The sequence below is a fragment of the Cajanus cajan genome, chromosome 1 (assembly GCF_000230855.2).
Source record: "Cajanus cajan strain Asha chromosome 1, NIPB_CcT2T_4, whole genome shotgun sequence".
NCBI classification, from domain to species: Eukaryota; Viridiplantae; Streptophyta; class Magnoliopsida; order Fabales; family Fabaceae; genus Cajanus; species Cajanus cajan.
The window spans coordinates 3,068,665-3,069,916 of NC_138517.1; positions in this window are offsets into that span (position 1 = coordinate 3,068,665).

Below are 1,252 nucleotides of genomic sequence, written 5' to 3' on the forward strand. Positions count from 1 at the left end.
TGACTCACGAGCTTGTCAAATAGTAGTCATATCTTCCCTTAGTAGTCTTAGAGCATCAGAAAGATCAATATGATCTTTCATAGCAATAAGTCTTGACATCTACTGAGGGGGTGCAAGATTCATGTTCTTCTTTGTAGTCACCATCCTTCAAAAGTTCTCCTTCCTATAAAATAAACAAATAATAAGGGCCTTTAAAATGGGACCTCACAATGGTCGCCAAAATTTACCTACATAAGGGTATACAAGTAATTTTATTACTTCAAGTCCTCGTTTAATAAGTCTTTGCCTTCATAGTCTTCAACCTTCATATCCTTATAATCTTCGATTTTACTTATCTGATGGGTCGATACAAACACTATTTTACCTTTAATACTAAGATGAGTAGGCCTCGAACATACCTCTTTGATAAGGGAAGAGGAAGGTATCTCCATAAGACACTTTAGTGCTTAAGTCAGACATCCTTGGTCTTAGATAAGTCAACACAATTAATACTGTAAGAAATACAAAAAATACCTTCTCTATATGCTACTATTTATACTAACTTTATTAGGTCTAAGCTTTGATAACATACTCATTATCTACTTAATTATTTTTAATAATATTTTTGAGTTATTTATAGATTTATCTAATTTTTAGTAACATCCAAGAAGTGTTCAGCTTTACCCTTCAATCAAACTCTTCCATATACATAATAGAGTACATTTGATTCGGATTGAATATTTAGAACTGAAATTCAATCCAATCCAACTTTAATTTTTGGTTTGGTCGCTACTATTTGTATTCTTATGTCTTTTCAATAACAATAATCTACTTTAGTTCAATTGATTGCATATAAATTATTATTAAAAATATTTAGTACTGAATTCGATTATTATATATAAATAAATAATTATATCTTTTCAACACTATTGAATGATTTCACATGTCAGTTGCTAATCAAGAATCTTATTGCTTAACCTTACTTGCAGGCCAATTGATTCTTCTTTTACAACTATATCTTATTTATTTATTGTTAATCGCCCATCAATACTAATTTTTTTGACATTTTTTTCCTGTATTCCATTTTTTCTTTATAATACTACACTTATTCTTTTATTGAAGAGAATTCTATTCATGTCAAATAAAATTATTTATAGACGTCAAAATTTTTCCTTAAATATTCAATACACTTGTGTGTCCAAAATCAAAATCACCACTTAAATTGAAATAATCTCGTATGGAAGTTGATCTATGTGTACAATATTTTTCTTGT